Genomic DNA, 23,910 nt, shown 5'->3' with positions numbered 1-23,910 from the left:
ACGCATAAGTATTAAAACATAAGCCCAAAATATGGCCCAACACTCTAAAACTTAAAAGATAAAATATGGCCAGAATACAAGCCCAAACAAAGCTAAAATAAAACAAGTGTTAAATCATAAAATATAGCAAGCCCATCATATCAATGCTGAATAAATTAGACAGCGCTATCTCCATTACACACCTTAAACAAGGTGAGTAGCTTAGGTGTGTCTTCAAGCTTCACGAGACATTTGCCAAAGGCAAGCTCAGTCAATTCTTCTGTTACTTGTTCTTGAATGTGTAAGTTCATAGCTGCTTCAAGCTTCTTAGCTTTGCTCCTTGTCACTGGTCCACTAGGGAGCACCAATGGATCCTTGCTTCCTTGATTCTCATGTGATTGGGTTTGCTGGTTCGTATCATGCGCTTTCACGTGTATTGATTTAACCATTTCAGCCTTCGCTTTTCCATCAAAATCAGACAACTCGTTCAAAGGTAAAGGCATTAAATCTAATACAGTTAATGGATTAAAACCATACACAACCTCAAAAGGTTAATAACCAGTAGAAGAATGGACTGCTCGATTATAAGCAAATTCAACATATGGCAAACATTCTACATATTTTCGCATGTTAGGCCAATAAAAGTGTTCATTCAACATGTCTAAAGTCTTTTGCACACCAAAATGTACCATTAATCCTCCTGAATGTGATTCTCTAAGAAGCAACTCACGCACTGAACAATTAGGTATGCATATTTGTTTCCCCCTAAAAAGAAACCCATCATGCAAATAAAACTTTTTAAATGCCCCATGTTCACATGCCTTAAATACATCAGAAAAATCAGTATCATTCTCATACATATCTTTCAAATGCTCAAATCCTAACAACTTGAACTAAGCATGGAAGTCAATGCATAATGTCTAGATAATGCATCGGCAACCACATTCTCTTTACCTTGCTTGTATTTAATTACGTAAGGAAAAATTTCGAGGTACTCAACCCACTTACCATGTCGCTTGTTCAACTTACCTTGTCCCTTCAAGTGTTTGAGAGACTGATGGTCGGTATGAATCACGAACTCATTAGGCAGCAAGTAGTGTTCCCAAACTTCAAGAGCCCTAATCAGTGCATAGAACTCTTTGTCATAGGTGGAATAGTTCAATTGTGTGCCACCTAACTTCTCACTAAAATATGCTATGGGTCGGCCTTCCTGCATAAGAACAGCACCAATACCAATCCCAGAAGCATCACATTCAATTTCAAAGGTTTTAGAAAAATCAGGTAACCTTAAAACAGGAGCGGTAGTAAGTTTTTCTTTTAATGTGTTAAATGCAAGTTCCTGTTCTTTACCCCACTTAAACCCAACAGCCTTTTTAATAGTCTCATTTAGAGGTGCAGCAATAGTGCTGAAATCTCTAACAAACCTCCTATAGAAGCTTGCTAATCCATGAAAGGATCTCACCTCATTAGCATTCTTAGGTGTAGGCCATTCTTGGATAGCCTTAACCTTTTCAGTATCTACCTCCACTCCACGTGAACTAATAATAAATCCTAGGAATATGACACTATCAGTACAAAATGTGCATTTCTTAAGATTAGCATACAATTCATGTTCACGCAACTTCTGTAGAACAAGTTCAACATGCCTAATATGATCATCCAGGTTTGCGCTATAAATCAATATATCATCAAAATACACAACCACAAACTTACCTAGGTAATCACGCAAAACATGGTTCATCAATCTCATAAATGTGCTAGGTGCATTAGTTAAGCCAAAAGGCATCATTAACCATTCATATAAACTATATTTAGTCTTAAAGGCAATTTTCCACTCATCACCTAACTTCATCCTAATTTGATGATAGCCGCTTTTCAAATCAATTTTGGTAAAGAAAACAGCACCACATATTTCTTCAAGCATATCATCTAATCTAGGAATAGGATGGCGATACTTTATAGTGATTTTGTTGATCGCACGACAATCAACACACATGCGCATTGTTCCATCTTTCTTTGGAACCAACAAAATAGGTACTGCGCATGGACTAAGGCTTTCCCTAATATGTCCCTTAGCTAGCAACTCATCAACTTGCCTTTGCAATTCCTTTGTCTCCTCAGGATTACTCCTGTAAGCTGGACGGTTTGGAATCTGAGCTCCAGGAACAAAATCGATCTGATGTTCTATTCCCCTAATGTGTGGCAATCCAGATGGCACCTCATCAGAAAATACATCCGCAAAATCCTGCAATAACTTATAAAAAGAACTAGGCAATTCATCAGTAGGGTTAGTCTCAATCATAAAATTGGAACTAAAACGCAACATAATCAAAGCTCTCTTCCCTAAGTATGCTTTCTTCAACTCTCTCTCTTTACAACAAAAGGAAGACTTGCTGAATTCTTCACTCTTCTCACTCAGCTCTCCTTTTACCTCCACACTCACTAACGTTTTCTCTCTGCACGTCTCTCATTTTTATCCTTTCTTGTGCAGTCACTCTCCTTTGGGCCATTGGAAACCTTGTTTTCACTACTGGCCTCTTTTCTCTCATTCTTTTTACTTGTCTCACCTCCCTTACCCAATTTAGCAGATTGTTGTAATTTCACTTGATCTGGATATACATCTTTAGGAGATAATGGTACAAGTATATGTTTTACACCAAGGAACGTAAAAGAAAACCTATTAATACCCATCACGAATGACACGCCTATCAAATTGCCATGGTCTACCCAACAAAATATGTCCAGCCTGCATGGGTAAAATATCACAAGTAACCTCATCTACATACTTGCCAATAGAAAATGAAACTTTACATTGCTTGGTTACCTTTGCTTCGCCACTATCATTCAACCATTGAAGTCTCTAAGGATTAGGGTGTTTAATAGTTTCTAGTCCTAATTTATCAACTAAAATAGTACTAGCACAATTAACTTGACTGCCCGAATCTATTATCATGCTACAAACTTTACCACCTACCAAACAACGAGTGTGAAAGATGTTTTCACGATGTTCAAGTCCTTCTTCTTTAATAGAAACATTTAAAGTACGCAATATTACTAAGGACTCTCCCTGAACAGGATACTCTTCTATCTCTACATCAGAACAATCTTCTAAAGGTGGTATTTCATCAGAATCAAAATCAGTTTTGGAGACTATCTCATCTCCCCTCACTATCATGGCACGTTTATTAACACACTCATTGGCATAATGCCCACGCCCTTTACATTTAAAGCACTGAATATCTCTAGTTCTATTTCATTTAGGGGCTGATTCATTTTTACCATGAGTGTTGGATGTTTCTTTGGAAGGTAACATGCCTTTTTGAGTTGAAGACTTATCAAATCTTTTAGGATCAGGCTTGGTGTTCCATTTGGAACCCCATTTGCTGTTGGAGTTTTGAGCAGCCCTGTTGCTCCCCTATCTATTGCGGCCTCTTTGTCTTTCCACCTTAATTGCAATGTTTACCAAGTCTTCCAAATCAACATATGGTTGCAAATCAACCACATCAGCAATCTCCTTGTTAAGACCACCAAAGAAACGAGCCATAGTCTGGTCTTCCTCCTCCACTATGTTTGCTTTGATCAGGAGCAACTCCATCTTCTTATGATACTCATCAACAGACTTTGATCCCTGAGTTAATCTTTGCAACTAATGATGGAGATCTCTATGGTAATAAGTAGGCACATATTTCTTCCTCATGATTCGCTTCATCTCGTCCCAACTAGCAATGGGTAACTCTCCATTCCTTCTTCTAGATTTCACAAGCTCATCCCACCATATTAGTGCATAATCTGAAAACTCAAGGGCAGCAAGTTTTACCTTTTTATCGTCGGAATAGTTTTGACAGTTAAAAACCATCTCCACTTTACGCTCCCACTCTAAATAGGCATCAACATCAGCCTTACCATTGAAGCTTGGAATCTTCATTTTTATGGAGTTCATACTGTTATCTACATATGGTACACGATCATTGAACCTTCTGGCTCGGACAGGGGCTGATTGTACCTCATTTTCCTCTTCATAGGATGGATCGTGTGTATCATCATCCCTCTGAATGGACTTGCCCTTTGAAGATCTAAGGTTGTCCTCAAGGTTATCCATTCTCGAATTTAGCTTCTGAAAGCTATCCATGAAAGCTTTATATATATCTTTAAGATCAAATGTAGGGTCAGAAGTATCACCAGTATTATGCCCAGACATTATAGAAAAAAAATTCACAATTCTCTCAACTCACGTGTTTAATTTTCAGGCACTCACTTGGTATCTCAAAAGTGCACTTCAGTAAAAAATTGACAAGACGGATGTGCTTAACACGAAGTTTTCCCTAAGCATGCAATCCTAGGTTAACTGATATTAATATTGACTCAACAAAAACAATTCAAAGCAAGCAAACAAAATAGACACTTAAAACAGTAAGTATTAAGTACAACTATTTTGTGAAAATACTACCCAAATTTGCCCTAAACCTACCCCAAACATGTATTTCGAATTTCAAGCCCAGAAATATGTTCAAGGTATATGAAATATGATTTATATCAGTAGATATCAATCAGAATGAAGTTTGAAAAAATCAGAAGATATATCAGCAGAAATTCTTTTTGTTTTGTTTTTTTTTTTTATATATGGACAGAAGTAAAACACTGGAAATACTATTCTAAGAGTATTAGGATAGCAGCATATAAATTAGGGCAGAAAGCATAAACCAAATCACTAAAGATAGTAATTCCGCCTAAACAAGATTTTAGGGTAAAATTTGATTTGAACAGCAACCAAACAATGTATTTGACTCTAATAGGTATCCCAAACCAGATTTCCAAAGTGATATATTCAGCCAATAATGGACAAAATTAAATGCAAAGACGCAAAGGATAGTTAAGAAATTATTACTAAGCCTAGCTCTGATTCCAATTGATGCAGAACCCCAGCCTATTAGAGACTGAAACGACACATACCCTAGTAAAAAGAACTTAATTCAGAAAATAATTCCCCAATCTAAAGCACCCTTAATTAACATGCAATTAAGAACACTTATAATGGATTGATTTTAAGAGCAGCAAGAATAAGAAACATACAAGTTAGTATCAAACCTTATTCGTGATGCAATGTCAAGAACCAAGATCTCTCTTAAGCTCTCAAAGAAGAATCGCATAAAGCAATTGTATTGAATAATTGATAATCTGTGTGTACAATATAGAAAAAGAGATGCTTTATATAGCCTAAATTAAGACCTATGATCTTTGCCACTTCCCACTACTATACATTGACCCATGATCTTTGCCACTTCCCACAACTATGCATGGACCCATGATCTATGCCACTATCCACTACTAGATGACTACCCACTACTGTTTAACTACCCACTACCAAATAACTACCCACTACTGGTTAACTACCAACTACTAAACAACTACCCACTATAAATACAAAATTTGAATTGTCAATAAGGACACATTTGGCCTAATTGACTTGGAATGGCCAGATTGTTCTTCAACATCAAAATGAACTTGCAAAGCTTCAACATATTCTTTCATGAATCCTTGAAGTGCTTCCTTCAACCTCTTGGATCTCACCCTTGTAATTGGTACTTGAGGCAATGCTAGCTCATCATTTTCGGTGTTGTTGGTCGTGCTTACATCAACTCCATAAAGATGAAGATTCCAAACTTCAATGGTAAGGCTGATGTTGATTCCTATTTAGAGTGGGAGCGTAAAGCGGAGATGGTTTTTAACTATCAAAGCTATTCCGACGATAAGAAGGTAAAACTTGCTGCCCTTGAGTTTTCATACTATGCACTAATATGGTGGGATGAGCTTGTGAAATCTAGGAGAAGGAATGGAGAGTTACCCTGACACGGAAACCCAGCCTATTAGAGACTGAAACGACGCATACCCTAGTAAAAAGAACTTAGTTCAGAAAACAACTCCCCAATCTAAAGCATCCTTAATTAACATGCAATTAAGAACACTTATAACTGATTGATTTTAAAAGCAGCAAGAATAAGAAACATACAAGTTAGTATCAAACCTTATTCGTGATGCAATGTCAAGAACCAAGATCTCTCTTAAGCTGTCAAAGAAGAATCGCATAAAGCAATTGTATTGAAAAATTGATAATCTGTCTACAATATGGAAAAAGAGATGCTTTATATAACCTAAATAAAGACCCATGATCTTTGCAACTTCCCACTATTATGCATGGACCCATGATCTATGTCACTATCCAGTGCTGGATAACTACCCACTACTGGTTAACTACCCACTACTAGTTAATTACCAACAGCTAAATAACTAACGACTACTAAATAACTACCCACTATAAATACAAAGTTTGAACTGTCAATAAGAACACACTCGGCCTAATTGACTTGGAATGGCCAGATTGTTCTTCAACTTCAAAATGAACTTGCAAAGCTTCAACATATTCCTTTATGAATCCTTGAAGTGCTTCCTTCAACCTCTTGGATCTCAACCTTGTAATTGTTCCTTGAGGCAATGCTAGCTCATCAGTGTTGTTGGTTGTGCTTACATCATCCCCTCTCTCTTGAAAACGATTCGTCCTCGAATCTGTACCAAAATCAAAAGGAGACAAATCAGAAACATTAAAGGTAGCACTTACACCAAACTCACCTGGCAAATCAATTACATATGCGTTGTCATTGATCCGTTTCAGCACTTGATGTGGTCCATGCCCTCGTGCATCCAGTTTTGATTTCCTTAGATTAGGAAACCTTTCCTTTCGCATATGGATCCAAACCCAATCACCTGGTCTTAATACAACTTTCTTGCTACCCTTATTGGCCTGTTTCTCATACATTTTGTTACGCTTCTCAATATGCTCATGCACTTTCATGTGTATTGATTTAATCATTTCAGCCTTCGCTTTTCCATCTAAATTAGACAACTCATTCAAAGGTAAAGGCATTAAATCTAATACAGTTAATGGATTAAAACTATATACAATCTCAAAAGGTGAATAACCAATAGAAGAATGAACAGCGCGATTATAAGAAAATTCAACATATGGCAAACATTCTTCCCAAGTTTTTAAGTTCCATCCCACAATAGCACGAAGCATAGTTCCTAAAGTCCTATTAACAACTTCAGTTTGGCCATCCGTCAGAAACAATAGTCCTAGGTATACCATGCAAACGGACTACTTCCCTGAAAAACAAATCAGATATATTTGTTGCATCATCAGTTTTATGGCATGGAATAAAATGAGCCATCTTACTAAAGCGATCTACAACAACAAACACTAAATCTCTACCTCGTTTTATCCTAGGTAAACCTATCACAAAATCCATAGAAATATCACTCCAAGTTTCAGTACGTACAGGCAAATGAGTATACAACCCATGTGGCAAGGACTTAGATTTAGCTTGTTTACATGCAAAGCATTGAGCACAAATTTTCTCTACATATTTTAAAGTTTTTTGTACACCAAAATGTCCCATTAACCCTCCTGAAAGCGATTCTCTAACAATTGGGTATGCATATTTGTTTCCCCCTAAAAAGAAACCCATCATGCAAATAAAACTTGTTAAACGCCCCATGTTCACATGCCTTGAATACATCAGAAAAATCAGTATCATTCTCGTACATGTCTTTCAAATGCTCAAACCCTAACAAATTAGAACTAAGCATGGAAGTCAATGCATAACGTCTAGATAATGCATCAGCTACCACATTCTCTTTACCTTGCTTATATTTAATCACATAAAGAAAGATTTCGAGATACTCAACCCACTTACTATGCCGCTTGTTCAACTTACCTTGTCCCTTCAAGTGTTTGAGAGATTGATGGTCGGTATGAATCACCAACTCATTAGGCAGCAAGTAGTGCTCCCAAACTTCAAGAGCCCTAATCAGTGCATAGAACTCTGTCATAGGTGGAATAGTTCAAATGTTCACCACCTAGTTTGTCACTGAAATATGCTATGGGTTGGCCTTCCTGCATAAGAACAGCACAAATACCAATACCAGAAGCATCACATTCGATTTCAAAGGTTTTAGAAAAATCAGGTAACCTTAAAACAGGAGCAGCAGTAAGTTTTTCTTTTAATGTGTTAAATGCAAGTTCCTGTTCTTTACCCCATTTAAACCTAACAGCTTTTTTAATAATCTCATTTAGAGGTGCAGCAATAGTGCTGAAATCTCTAACAAACCTCCTATAGAAGCTTGCTAATCCATGGTTCATCAATCTCATTAATGTGCTAGGTGCATTAGTTAAGCCAAAAGGCATCACTAACCATTCATATAAACCATATTTAGTCTTAAAGGCAGTTTTCCACTCATTATCCAACTTCATCAGTATTTGATGATATCCGCTTTTCAAATCAATTTTGGTAAAAAAAACAGCACCACATAATTCTTCAAACATATCATCTAATCTAGGAATAGGATGGCGATACTTTACAGTAATTTTGTTGATCGCACGACAATGAACACACATGCACATTGTTCCATCTTTCTTTGGAACCAACAAAACAGGTTGACGCGGAACCCTATGGCACTTAATCCTCAAACCCCGTCGCACCTCTGATATAGATTCCAAGAACGTGGATAAACCACCCTCTATAGCACCCTAAGCTTAGCGAAGCTAGAACACTAATAACGGAAGGATTTTGTAGAACGGATCAGAAGAACGCCACAATCGAAATTGATAAGTTGGTCTGATTCGTGATGCAATCAATGAAAGAAGCAAACTCTCACTCTCTCAAAGAAGGCCGAAATTTGCATAAAGCAAATCTGAATTAAATTTGTCAAAAAAAACAAAAAGTGTCTGATATAAGAATTTAGGCCTTATTTATAGTGTAAGGCAAAAACCTAAACCTAGTTGGAAAAGGAAAACAAATACTAAGTCAGAATTCCTATCCCAACAGGGAAACAAGCTAAAATAACAAAAATAACTGCCAAGTCTTTAAAAACCAACCACATTCTCGTTTGCCTCAATAGTTCCAGCAGAAACCACAACCTCAGGGACGAAACCACAACCTGCTTATGGTTCGGGCTGATTCTCCACTATCTTCCTCCATGATGTGCTCCAAAATTAACTTCCACAAAACACAAAAGTATCTTCGGCTAACTGAATGTCGCGAGCGCGACTTTGATAATGGTAGCGAGCGCTACAAATCTTCAATTTGCTTCTGTTTCATCCATGCATACACCCAGCAACGTAATCAGCTTCGAATGACCTTCAAGTTCCTTCTCGCACTTATCCCTAGCAATTTCAGTCATCTCTCTTGTAATAAATTCTTGAATATGCAATCCAAGAGTAACGCCGTACTTCCTTGCTTTATTCCTTGTCAATGGTCCTTGTTGTAGCTCCAAGGGATCCTTGCCTTGCTTCCCATGCTGGTTCACATCATTCTCCCCTTCTTTAAAAAGATTTGTCCTCAAATCTGCATCGTCATAAGGAGACAAATCAGAAACATTAAAAGTGGCACTAACACCATACTCACCAGGCAAGTCAATCTTATAAGCATTGTCATTGATCTTCTCCAAGATTTGAAATGGACCATCACCACGCGCATCCAGCTTATTCTTCCTTTGATGTGGGAACCTCTCCTTGCGAAAATGCACCCAAACCCACTCTCCAGGAGCAAACACCATCTTCTTGCGACCCCTATTCGCATTATCAGCATACATCTTGTTTTTTTTCTCCATGTTAGCTCGTGCTTTCTCATGCAAAGCTTTCACCAAGTCAGCTTTCTTCTCTCCATCTAAACTTACAAGTTCATTAGAAGGTAATGGCAAAAGATCAAGAACAGTTAGTGGATTAAAGCCATAAACTAGCTCAAATGGCGAATAACCTGTAGAAGAATGAATAGAACGATTATAAGCAAATTCAATAAAAGGTAAACAATCTTCCCAAGTAGCCAAATTCTTACCCACTATAGATCGCAATAACGTACCAAGAGTACGATTCACAACTTCAGTTTGCCCATCTGTTTGTGGATGACAAGTAGTAGAGAATAAAAGCTTAGTTCCTAGTCTACTCCACAAAACACGCCAAAAATGGGACAAGAACTTTGTATCCCTATCAGAAACAATAGTCCGAGGCACTCCATGTAAGCGCACAACATTGCGAAAGAACAAATCAGCAACAACTTTCGCATCATCAGCTTTATGACATGCAATGAAATGTGCCATCTTACTAAACCTATCAACCACCACAAAAATACTATCTCTACCTCTCTTAGTTCTAGGCAAACCAAGCACAAAATCCATGCTAATATCAATCCAAGGAGAACTAGGTACAGGCAATGGCATATAAAGACCATGAGGCATAGACTTAGATTTCGCCTGTCTACATGCAATACAAGCAGAACATAACTTCCCAACATCCTTACACATAGATGGCCAATAAAAGTGCTCAAACAGAATATCATAAGTCTTAGACACACCAAAATGCCCCATTAAACCACCACAATGAGATTCCAAAACAAGCAATTCACGCATGGAACATCTGGGCACACATAATTTATTTCCCTTAAATAAATATCCCTCATGCCTATAAAATGAATTAAAAGCTCCTTGTTCACATGCAACATAAACATTGCCAAAATCAACATCACCAACATACAAGTTCTTAATATACTCAAATCCAAGCAACTTAGAACTCAAAACAGAAAGTAATGTATATCTCCTAGACAACGCATCAGCAACAACGTTATCTTTACCTTGCTTGTACTTAATCACATATGGAAATCTCTCAATTCGTTCGATCCACTTACCATGCCGTTTGTTCAACTTACCTTGGCCCTTCAAATGCTTGAGGGATTCATGGTCAGTATAAATCACGAACTCCTTTGGCAGCAAGTAATGCTCCCACACGTCCAACGTCCTCACCAAAGCATGTAACTCCTTGTCATATGTAGAATAACTCAGTTGTGCACCATTGAGTTTTTCACTAAAATAGGCTATTGGCTTCTTCTCTTGCATCAGCACAGCCCCAATACCTACACCAGAAGCATCACATTCAATCTCAAAAATTGAATCAAAATTAGGCAAAGCTAAGACAGGTGTAGATGTCAACTTCCCTTTCAAATTCTCAAACGCCTTTTGCTGCTCTTCTCCCCACTGAAATCCAACCTCCTTTTTGATAATGCTAGTGAGTGGTGCTGCAATGGTAGAAAAATCCTTCACGAATCTTCTATAGAAACTTGCTAGCCCATGGAAGCTCCTCACTTCAGTCACATTCTTAGGAACAGGCCATTCCTGTATAGCTTTCACTTTCTCTTCATCAACTTCTAATCCCTGTGCACTCACAACAAAGCCAAGAAAAACAAGCCTATCCATGCAAAATGTGCATTTCTTAAGCTTGGCATATAAGTTTTCTGTTCTCAAAGCTTCCAACACTATCCTAACATGCTCTAAATGCTCATCTAATGTCTTACTATAGATCAGAATGTCATCAAAATAAACAACAACAAATCTGCCCAGATAAGCTCTCAAAACATGGTTCATTAATCTCATAAATGTACTCGGTGCATTAGACAACCCAAAAGGCATTACTAACCACTCATATAGCCCATATTTTGTTTTAAAAGCTGTTTTCCACTCATCCCCAGGTTTCATACGAATTTGATGATATCCACTCATAAGATCAATTTTAGTAAAATACCTTGCACCATGTAACTCGTCCAACATGTCGTCAAGTCGTGGAATGGGATGTCGATACTTCACCGTGATCTTATTTACAGCCCTACAATCGACACACATCCTCCACGTGCCATCTTTCTTTGGTACCAGTAAAACAGGAACGGCACAAGGGCTTAAGCTCTCTCTAATCAAGCCTTTCTCCAACAGCTCCTTCACTTGTCGTTGCATCTCCTTGGTCTCCATTGGGTTACTTCGATATGCTGGTCTATTTGGAATCGTCGAACCAGGTATGAAGTCGATTTGGTGTTCAACTCCCCTTAATGGCGGTAAACCACTAGGCAGCTCTTCTGGAAACACATCTTGAAAATCCTGCAACATAGACGCAAAACTAGAAGGCAAATGGTCAAGTGAAACATCAACATTAGTAAACAAAGTTTCTTTATATCTAATGAGCAATAACGGCTGCTCGTTAGATATTGCAAATTTAAGCTCTCTTGGTTTCACATAAAAAGTTTGTTTCACCTTTCCTTGGTTTTCTCTCACCAATGGGCCATTTATTTGATTATTTTCTTTTCTGGCCTCCTTTCCCAATTTCTTCTCACATTCACTCTCCTTATCATGTTCTCTCGCACTTCCCTTAATTTTTAAAGTAGCACCCCTTTTGGTCGAATCTTGCTTTGCTTTTTCATGCATCTTCCGATGATCTTCATACACCTCCAACGGTGATAATGGTACAAGAGTAACCAGCTTTCCTTCATAGGTAAATGTGTACCTATTTGAATACCCATCATGCTGCGCCTTCCTATCAAATTGCCATGGTCTTCCTAACAACATATGGCCAGCTTGCATAGGAACTACATCACACAACACTCCATCTTTATACCAGCCTATAGAGAATGGTATCTTCACTTGTTTAGTAACCTTCACCTCTCCACTATCATTAAACCATTGTAGTCTATATGGATGTGGATGTTTTAAACAAGTCAATTTCAGTTTCTCCACCATTGTCTCACTTGCAGCATTGGTGCAACTACCACTGTCAATGATGAGCATACAAACTTTACCCTCAACTAAACATCTAGTATAAAATATGTTATCTCGTTGCTCTAGACCTTCTTCTTTCACTTGCATATTCAAAGCACGCCTAGCAACTAACATATCACCACGTTCAGCAACCAACGCATTCTCAACTTCTTCTTCACACTCATCAACATCATCAAGCATATCATTCATATCATTATTATCACCATCACTATGGTCAGAATCAGAAACTAAACCCCCATCATCAGTAGCAATCATAACTCTCCTATTTGGACATTGAGATGCAATATGCCCATTTCCTAAACATTTGAAACACTTAATATTTCTACTAGGAGTAGTATTAGGAATACCTGACTGCTGCTTATTTGAACCTCCATTCATCCCTTTTCCACTTGTAGGTGGAGGATTGCTCCTTTGGAAGGAATTCTTGAAATCTCCACCTTTTGAGGGCAAATCATTTGAAGACCCCTTAAAGGTTGAACTACTTCCTCCCACATTCTGGAACTTCCCATATTTGGTGGAGCTCTTGTTCTTGATTTTCCTTTCAATCTTCATGGCCTTCTCAACTAACTCTTCCATGGAATTGTAATCATACATTTCCAGCTCACTTGCAATGTTGGAATTTAGACCTCCCAGAAATCTGGACATTAGCCTTTGTTCATCCTCCTCAATGTCAGCCCTGGCCATGGTCATCTCCATCTCCTTGTGGTATTCTTCAACACTCTTACCACCTTGGACCAGTCTTGCCAACCTATTATACAAATCCCTATAGTAATGAGAAGGAACAAACCTTGTTCTCATTAAGTCTTTCAAGGTCTCCCACTCCGGCACGGGTCGCAATCCTTTTCCTCTTCTACTAGACTTGAGTTGATCCCACCAGAATGTAGCATATCCCCTAAATTCCACGGCTGCGATATGGGACTTCTTTTCTTCTGAGTAATTATGACACTCAAAAATTTGTTCCACCTTTCGCTCCCATTCAATGTATTCTTCCGCATTGTTATTCCCTTTAAATTCGGGTACCTTCATCTTGATGGAACTAAGGTCATTGTCAGTCACAATTTGGTAGTTTTCAGCCACCTCTTCCTGATCACCTCGACCTCCTCTTGCTGCTCTCCTAATGACCTCCTCTTCGCCTCCTCTTGGTAAGATTCGTTGTGGTAATCTCACTGGAGGTGCGGGCTGTTGTACCCTCTCCCTCATCATTAGATTCATGTTCTCTTGTAGGGTGGCCATCATTCTTGCCATCTCTTCCATCTTCTCATTACTTTGCTGTATATATGTCTCAAAATTGCTAGAAATTGAGGCAACATCTTTACCATTCCCACTAGTCATGACCACAACAGAGAAACTCACAAGAAACAATTAGTAACTGAAAGAAAGAATTCACAAGTGTTTCGCTCTTACCTCACTATTGCTGATTCTTCGATTGCACTTCAGAACCAAGGTTCACTCACCAATCTGCCAAGTACGTTCAAAAAGGTAGGATCCTAATCCCTAGACACCTAGAAGACAACTTGACAAGTATCCGGAGGCAGCACAAGAACGTTTGCACTACACGATTGAAAACTAAGTATCGAAACAAACAAATGATACTCAGCAATGTAATGGAATTTCAACGCTAGCTCAAAAACAAAATAGAAACAAGAGGGCAATAAAATAGACAATTCTGGTCAGAATGTATCAAAACCAACTCGCTCTTGGTAAGCTGATTTATGGACCTAAATCTTCTACCCCAAACGCTGGTTTGAAGACACCCCAAGAATGCTACTATACTATGCAATTTGAAATAAAAGAACAGCAGCCCCTCAATGGTGGAAAAAAAAATCTGAAGCGAAATTTTCACTTAATTGTAACCCACCTAGAACTGATCCTTAATACTTAAATAGCAAGACTAAAAAGAAAATTTTTTTGTTGGAGCAATTTTTTTTTTTTTTTTTTTTTTTTTTTTTTTTTTTGCTCTCACTATCCCCTTGCTTGGGTCTCAAGCAACACCACACGAAATTCTTGAGTGTGTATCAAAAAAAATTCACTAACAGATTCAGTTCGAAGGGAAATAATGGCTGCTAAAAGAAACCGAATTGCCAAATAACAAAATAGCAAGCAACACAATGATTTTGGATGGACAATCCAGGACCTAACAATTGGAATCGAATTGAACAGAAACGAATTGAAGACAATGAACCCTAACGAAATTCGAAACTAAGATACCAAAAAAAACAAAAATATAACACAGCCCTAGAAAGACAGATAGATAAAGATTTACCTGTTGTTGGCTCTGATACCAAATGACGCGGAACCCTATGGCACTTAATCCTCAAACCCCGTCGCACCTCTGATATAGATTCCAAGAACGTGGATAAACCACCCTCTATAGCACCCTAAGCTTAGCGAAGCTAGAACACTAATAACGGAAGGATTTTGTAGAACGGATCAGAAGAACGCCACAATCGAAATTGATAAGTTGGTCTGATTCGTGATGCAATCAATGAAAGAAGCAAACTCTCACTCTCTCAAAGAAGGCCGAAATTTGCATAAAGCAAATCTGAATTAAATTTGTCAAAAAAAACAAAAAGTGTCTGATATAAGAATTTAGGCCTTATTTATAGTGTAAGGCAAAAACCTAAACCTAGTTGGAAAAGGAAAACAAATACTAAGTCAGAATTCCTATCCCAACAGGGAAACAAGCTAAAATAACAAAAATAACTGCCAAGTCTTTAAAAACCAACCACATTCTCGTTTGCCTCAATAGTTCCAGCAGAAACCACAACCTCAGGGACGAAACCACAACCTGCTTATGGTTCGGGCTGATTCTCCACTATCTTCCTCCATGATGTGCTCCAAAATTAACTTCCACAAAACACAAAAGTATCTTCGGCTAACTGAATGTCGCGAGCGCGACTTTGATAATGGTAGCGAGCGCTACAAATCTTCAATTTGCTTCTGTTTCATCCATGCATACACCCAGCAACGTAATCAGCTTCGAATGACCTTCAAGTTCCTTCTCGCACTTATCCCTAGCAATTTCAGTCATCTCTCTTGTAATAAATTCTTGAATATGCAATCCAAGAGTAACGCCGTACTTCCTTGCTTTATTCCTTGTCAATGGTCCTTGTTGTAGCTCCAAGGGATCCTTGCCTTGCTTCCCATGCTGGTTCACATCACAGGTACTGCGCATGGACTGAGACTCTCCCTGATATGTCTCTTAGCTAGCAACTCAACAACTTGCTTCTGCAATTCCTTCATCTCCTCAGGATTACTCCGGTAAGCTGGACGGTTTGGAATCTGAGCTCTAGGAACAAAATCGATATGATGTTATATTCCCCTAATGGGTGGCAACCCAGATGGCACCTCCTCAGGAAATACATCCGCAAAATCCTGCAATAACTTAGAAAAAGAACTAGGCAATTCATTAGTAGGGTTAGTCTCAATCATAAAATTGGAACTAAAACGCAACATAATCAAAGCTCTCTTCCCTAAGTATGCCTTCTTCAACTCTCTCTCTTTACAATAAAAGGAAAACTTGCTGAATTCTTCACTCTTCTCATTCAACTCTCCTTTTACCTCCACACTCACTAACGTTTTCTCTCCTGCACGTCTCTTATTTTTATCCTTTCCTTTGTAGTCACTCTCCTTTGGGCCATTTGAAACCTTCTTTTTACCACTGGCCTCTTTTCCCTCATTCTTTTTACTTGTCTCACCTCCCTTAACTAATTTAGCAAATTGTTGTAATTTCACTTGATCTGCATATACATCTTTAGGAGATAATGGTACATGTTTTGCGCCAAGGAACGTAAAAGAAAACCTATTACTATACCCATCATGAATGACATGCCTATCAAATTGCCATGGTCTACCCAACAAAATATGTCCAGCCTGCATGGGTACAATATCACAAGTAACCTAATCTACATACTGGCCAATAGAAAATGACACTTTACATTGCTTGGTTACCTTTGCCTCGCCACTATCATTCAACCACTGAAGTCTGTAAGGATTAGGGTGTTTAATAGTTTCTAGTCCTAATTTATCAACGAAAATAGTACTAGCACAATTAACTTGACTACCCGAATCTATTATCATGCAACAGACTTTACCACCTATCAAACAAAGAGTGTGAAAGATGTTTTCACGCTGTTCAAGCCCCTCTTCTTTAATAGAAACATTTAAAGTACGCAACATGACCAAGGACACTCCCTAAATAGGATACTCTTCTATCTCTATATCAGAACAATCTTCTAAAGGTGATATTTCATCAGAATCAGAATCAGTTTCGGAGACTATCTCATCTCCCCTCACTATCATGGCACGTTTATTAACACACTCATTGGCATAATGCCCACGCCCTTTACATTTAAAGCACTGAATATCTCTAGTCCTATTAGATTTAGGGGCTGATTCATTTTTACCATTAGAGTTGGATGTTTCTTTGGAAGGTAACATGCCTTTTTGAGTTGAAGACTTATCAAATGTTTTAGGATCAGTCTTGGTGTTCCAATTGGAACCCCATTTGCTGTTGGAGTTTTGAGCAGCCCTGTTACTCTCCCATCTATTTCGCCCTCTTTGTCTTTCCACCTTAATGGCAATGTTCACCAAGTCTTCCAAATCAACATATGGTTGCAAATCAACCACATCAGCAATCTCCTTGTTTAGACCCCCAAAGAAACGAGTCATGGTCTGGTCTTCCTCCTCCACTATGTTTGCTTTGATCAGGAGCAACTCCATCTCCTTATGATACTCATCAACAGATTTTGATCCTTGGATTAATCTTTGCAACTGATGATGGAGATCTCTATGGTAATAAGTAGGCACATATTTCTTCCTCATGATTCGCTTCATCCCTTCCCAACTAGCATTGGGTAACTCTCCATTCCTTCTCCTAGATTTCACTAGCTCATCCCAGCATATTAGTGCATAGTCTGAAAACTCAAGGGCAGCAAGTTTTACCTTCTTATCGTCGGAATAGCTTTGACAGTTAAAAACCATCTCCACTTTACGCTCCCACTCTAAATAGGCATCAACATCAGCCTTACCATTGAAGCTTGGAATCTTCATCTTTATGGAGTTCATATTGTTATCTACATAGGGTACACGATCATTGAACCTTCTGGCTCGGAAAGGGGCTGATTGTGCCACATTTTCCTCTTCAAAGGATGGATCGTGTGTATCATCATCCCCTTGATTGGACTTGCCCTTTGAAGATCTACGGTTGTCCTCAAGGTCATCCATTCTCAAATCTAGCTTCTGAAAGCTATCCATGAAAGCTTTATACATATCTTTAAGACCAAACGTAGGGTCAGAAGTATCACCAGTATTATGCCCAGAGATTATAGAAAAATTCATAATTCTCTCAACTCACGTGTTTAACTTTCAAGCACTCACTTGGTATCTCAAAAGTGCACTTCAGAATAAAGACTCAATAAGCCAAGCATGTATGATTCAAATAATAAGGAAAGCAAGGAAAGACCTAAAAAGAAAAGATAGGAAACAACACTAGATGCAAACTGACCAAAATGAACAAACGGATTGATTTAGCACACAAAAGTGAAATTTCGTGTACCTTTAATTGGATGTTCAACAATGTGCAATTTGTCAAACTAAGTGTAAGGAACCAATAAGCAGAAAGACACCAAATTGACAAACTAAGAATAAAAAATTAACAAGACGAATGTGCTTAACACGAAGTTATCCCTAAGCATGCAATCCTAGGTTAACTGATCTTAATATTAACTCAACAAAAACAATTCAAAGCAAGCAAACGAAAAAGACACTTAAAACAGCAAGTATTAAGTAAAACTATTTTTGTGAAAATACTACCCAAATATGCCCTAAACCTACCCCAAACATGTATTTCGAATCCCAAATCCTGAAATATGTTCAAGATATATGAAATATGATTTGTACCAGTAGGTATCAATATCAAAATGAAGTTTGAAGAATTGACCCAAATTGCAGAAATTCTTTTTCTTTTTTCTTTCTTCTTTTTGGTATTTTTTTTATATGGACTAAAGTAAAACACTGGAAATACTATTATAAGAGTGTTAGAATAGGAGCATACGAATTAGGGAAGAAAGCACAAACCAAACCACTGAAGATAGTAATTCTGCCTAAACAAGAATTTAGGGCAAAATACGATTTCAACAGCAACTAAACAATGTATTCGACTCTGGTAGGTATCCCAAATGGAAAGATCATGAAAAATTGAAGAAAAGACACAAGGGATAGTTAAGAAATTATTACTAAGCTTAGCCTATTAGAGACTGAAACGACGCATACCCTAGTAAAAAGAACTTAGTTCAGAAAACAACTCCCCAATCTAAAGCATCCTTAATTAACATGCAATTAAGAACACTTATAACTGATTGATTTTAAAAGCAGCAAGAATAAGAAACATACAAGTTAGTATCAAACCTTATTCGTGATGCAATGTCAATAACCAAGATCTCCCTTAAGCTCTCAAAGAAGAATCGCATAAAGCAATTGTATTGAATAATTGATAATCTATCTACAATATGGAAAAAGAGATGCTTTATATAACCTAAATAAAGACCCATGATCTTTGCCACTTCCCACTACTATGCATGGACCCATGATTTATGCCACTATCCACTACTAGATGACTACCCACTACTGGTTAACTACCAACTGCTAAATAACTACCCACTACTAAATAACTACCCACTATATATACAAAGTTTGAACTGTCAATGATACGGATTCAATAGGGCAAATTTCTAACAATGGTGTGGAGCAAACTTATGTCATTCAAATAGATCTAAAAAGAGTTCAAAATCATATTCATATGATCCATATATATTTGGGGCGTGCTTCAACTCATATGGGACAGATTTGGTGTAACACTTGCAATCATAGGCTTAGGGAGTCTAGTCAAACCTATGGGCTAAAACTACACAAAGGGAAGCCTAAAGTGAAGATCAAGTAAGACTTTTGTGAAGACTCAGCTTTGTTATGATGGGCTTGCTATATTTTTATGATTTAACACTTGTTTTATTTTAGCTTTGTTTGGGCTTGTATTCTGGCCATATTTTATCTTTTAAGTTTTAGAGTGTTGGGCCATGTTTTGGGCTTATGTTTTAATACTTATGCGTTACTTTAGTGTGTGATTGGGCTTGGGCCTTAGGTGTTTAAGTCAGACCCAAGAAGAGTGTTTAGGGTTTTATTTGTTTTTCTCCTTACTATATAAGGATAAGAAACAATTGTAAGCAGCAGCTTTTAATCAAATTTTTCAGAATTTCTTTCATGCCTTTGGCGTGTATTGCTTTGAGTGAGAGTGAGGATTTGCTTTCATCAATTGCACCAGGAATCTTGGCTAACTTATCAACTATTCGTTGTGGCGTTTGTCGGATTCTCATCTAAATCCTTCGATCATTTGTGTTTCAGCTTCTCTAAGTTTGGGGTGCCATAGGAGGTGGGTTTATCAGATCTTTGGATTCCGTATCTACTTGTGCGTGTGGGTTTGAGGCTTGTGCCATAGGGTTCCGCGTCATCAAGAACAAATGAACTAGGCATAAAAATATTAGTCATAGAAAGATCCTGTGGATGTGACCCATTCTCCTCTACAACTTCCAAAATAGTCTCATTCGCCTCCTCCTCATCAATCACGTGCTCCCCATGTCCCTCATCATTCACAACCTCTTCTATAAGTTCATTGATGGAATTTTCAACAACAACTACATTAGATTCATGCATTACAACTTCCTCTTCAATTTCAATCTCTATGGAAGTTGAGATTAGAACTTTAGCCTCTTCTTTCTCCTTTTCTTTCTCCCCCTTCCCTCCTTGAACTAGTCTTGATTCTCTCATCTTTTCCGCAGAATTCAAGCTCTCACTCCCCTTTGTGGCCAAGGCCGAAGCCTCCCTCTGATGTTAGCACGACCAACAACACCAAAAATGATGAGCTAGCATTGCCTCAAGGACCAATTACAAGGCTGAGATCCAAGAGGTTGAAGGAAGCACTTCAAGGATTCATGAAGGAATATGTTGAAGCTTTGCAAGTTCATTTTGAACTTGAAGAACAATCTGGCCATTCCAAGTCAATTAGGCCAAATGTGTCCTTATTGACAATTCAAATTTTGTATTTATAGTGGGTGGTAGTTAACCAGTAGTGGGTAGTTATTTGGTAGTGTGTAGTTAAACAGTAGTGGGTAGTTATCTAGTAGTGGATAGTGGCATAGATCATGGGTCCATGCATGGTTGTGGGAAGTGGCAAAGATCATGGGTCCATGTATAGTAGTGGGAAGTGGCAAAGATCATGGGTCTTAATTTAGGCTATATAAAGCATCTCTTTTTCTATTGTACACACAGATTATCAATTATTCAATACAATTGTTTTCCTGAGGAGGTGCTATATGGGTTGCCACCCATTAGGGGAATAGAACATCAAATCGATTTTGTTCCTGGAGCTCAGATTCCAAACCGTCCAACTTACCGTAGTAATCCTGAGCAGACGAAGGAATTGCAAAAGCAAGTTGATGAGTTGCTAGCTAAGGGACATATAAGGGAGAGCCTTAGTCCATGCGCAGTACCTGTTTTGTTGGTTCCAAAGAAAGATGGAACAATGCGCATGTGTGTTGATTGTCGTGCGATCAACAAAATTACTGTAAAGTATCGCCATCCTATTCCTAGATTAGATGATATGCTTGAAGAATTATGTGGTGCTGTTTTCTTTACAAAAATTGATTTGAAAAGCGGTTATCATCAAATTAGGATGAAGTTAGGTGATGAGTGGAAAACTGCCTTTAAGACAAAATATGGTTTATATGAATGGTTAGTCATGCCTTTTGGCTTAACTAATGCACCTAGCACATTTATGAGATTGATGAACCATGTTTTGCGTGATTACCTAGGTAAGTTTGTGGTTGTGTATTTTGATAATATATTGATTTATAGCCGAAACATGGATGACCACATTAGGCATGTTGAACTTGTTTTACAGAAGTTGCGTGAACATGAACTGTATGCTAATCTTAAGAAATGCACATTTTGTACTGATAGTGTCATATTCCTAGGATTTATTATTAGTTCACGTGGAGTTGAGGTAGATACTGAAAAGGTTAAGGCTATCCAAGAATGGCCTACACCTAAGAATGCTAATGAGGTGAGATCGTTTCATGGATTAGCAAGCTTCTATAGGAGGTTTGTTAGAGATTTCAGCACTATTGCTGCACCTCTAAATGAGATTATTAAAAAGGCTGTTGGGTTTAAGTGGGGTAAAGAACAGGAACTTGCGTTTAACACATTGAAAGAAAAACTTACTACCGCTCCTGTTTTAAGGTTACCTAATTTTTCTAAAACCTTTGAAATTGAATGTGATGCATTGACTTCCATGGTTAGTTCTAAGTTGTTAGGATTTGAGCATTTGAAAGATATGTATGAGAATGATACTGATTTTTCTGATGTATTTAAGGCATGTGAACATGGGGCATTTAAAAAGTTTTATTTGCATGATGCCTTTCTTTTTAGGGGGAAATAAATATGCATACCTAATTGTTCAGTGCGTGAGTTGCTTGTTAGAGAATCACATTCAGGAGGATTAATGGGACATTTTGGTGTGCAAAAGACTTTAGACATGTTGAATGAATACTTTTATTGGCCTAACATGCGAAAATATGTTGAGAAAATTTGTGCTCAATGCTTTGCATGTAAACAGGCTAAATCTAAGTCCTTGCCACATGGGTTGTATACTCCTTTGCCTGTACCTAATGAACCTTGGACTGATATATCTATGGATTTTGTGATAGTGTTACCTAGGACAAAAAGAGGTCGAGATTCAGTGTTTGTTGTTGTAGATCGCTTTAGCAAGATGGCACATTTTATTCAATGTCATAAAACTGATGATGCAACGAACATAGCTGATTTGTTTTTCAGGGAAGTAGTCCGTTTGCATGGTATACCTAGGACTATTGTTTCTGATAGAGATTCTAAGTTCCTTAGTCATTTCTAGCGTGTTTTGTGGGGGAAATTGGGTACTAAACTTTTATTTTCTACTACTTGTCATCCACAAACAGATGGCCAAACTGAAGTTGTTAATAGGACTTTAGGAACTATGCTTCGTGCTATTGTGGGTAGGAACTTGAAAACTTGGGAAGAATGTTTGCCATATGTTGAATTTGCTTATAATCGAGCAGTCCATTCTTCTACTGGTTATTCACCTTTTGAGGTTGTGTATGGTTTTAATCCATTAACTGTACTAGATTTAATGCCTTTACCTTTGAACGAGTTGTCTAATTTAGATGGAAAAGCGAAGGCTGAAATGGTTAAATCAATACACGTGAAAGCGCGTGAGCATATTGAGAAGCGTAACAGCATATATGAGAAACAAGCCAATAAGGGTCGCAAGAAAGTTGTATTCAAACCAGGTGATTGGATTTGGATCCATATGCGAAAGGAAAGGTTTCCAACTCAAAGGAAATCAAAACTCGATGCACGAGGGGATGGACCATATCAAGTGCTGAAACGGATCAATGACAATGCATACATAATTGATCTGCCAGGTGAGTTTGGTGTAAGTGCTACCTTTAATCTTTCTGATTTGTCTCCTTTTGATTTTGGTACATATTCGAGGACGAATCCTTTTCAAGAGGGAGGGGATGATGTAAGCACGACCAACAACACCAAAAATGATGAGCTAGCATTGCCTCAAGGACCAATTACAAGGCTGAGATCCAAGAGGTTGAAGGAAGCACTTCAAGGATTCATGAACGAATATGTTGAAGCTTTGCAAGTTCACTTTGAACTTGAAGAACAATCTGGCCATTCCAAGTCAATTAGGCCAAATGTGTCCTTATTGACAATTCAAATTTGGTATTTATAGTGGGTGGTAGTAAACCAGTAGTGGGTAGTTAAATAGTAGTGGGTAGTTATCTAGTAGTGGATAGTGGCATAGATCATGGGTCCATGCATAGTTGTGGGAAGTGACAAAGATCATGGGTCCATGTATAGTAGTGGGAAGTGGCAAAGATCATGGGTCTTAATTTAGGCTATATAAAGCATCTCTTTTTCAAATGTACACACAGATTATCAATTATTCAATACAATTGCTTTATGCGGTTCTTCTTTGAGAGCTTAAGAGAGATCTTGGTTCTTGACATTGCATCACGAATAAGGTTTGATACTAACTTGTATGTTTCTTATTCTTGCTGCTCTTAAAATCAATCCATTATAAGTGTTCTTAATTGCATGTTAATTAAGGGTGCTTTAGATTGGGCAATTATTTTCTGAATTAAGTTCTTTTTACTAGGGTATGTGTCGTTTCAGTCTCTAATAGGC

This window comes from Manihot esculenta, chromosome 14, assembly GCF_001659605.2.
Source record: "Manihot esculenta cultivar AM560-2 chromosome 14, M.esculenta_v8, whole genome shotgun sequence".
NCBI lineage: Eukaryota > Viridiplantae > Streptophyta > Magnoliopsida > Malpighiales > Euphorbiaceae > Manihot > Manihot esculenta.
Note: the sequence above shows the minus strand (reverse complement) of the source record.